Genomic DNA, 304 nt, shown 5'->3' on the forward strand with positions numbered 1-304 from the left:
CCCTGTATATATATATATATATATATATATATATATATATATATATCTGACATGCTACTGTGATTTGTGGAACTATGGGCCGAGAGGCCATATATTCCTGAAAATATACTTGATGATGAACCACGTGCTTCCAAGCAGAGGAGCAGTGTTGAAGCACGACAAAAACAATGTTCTTCAGCAAGTTGCATGCAGTTTTTATTTTTCAACCATTAGAGGGCCAGGGAGTACATAGTGTAGCTTCCCAGACAGCAACATAGTGTTGGCCCAGATCCGGCCCACATCTGGCCCATGTGAAATCCATGCG

Source organism: Sinocyclocheilus anshuiensis, unplaced genomic scaffold (genome assembly GCF_001515605.1).
Source record: "Sinocyclocheilus anshuiensis isolate Anshui unplaced genomic scaffold, SAMN03320099.WGS_v1.1 scaffold1945, whole genome shotgun sequence".
Classification (NCBI taxonomy): Eukaryota; Metazoa; Chordata; class Actinopteri; order Cypriniformes; family Cyprinidae; genus Sinocyclocheilus; species Sinocyclocheilus anshuiensis.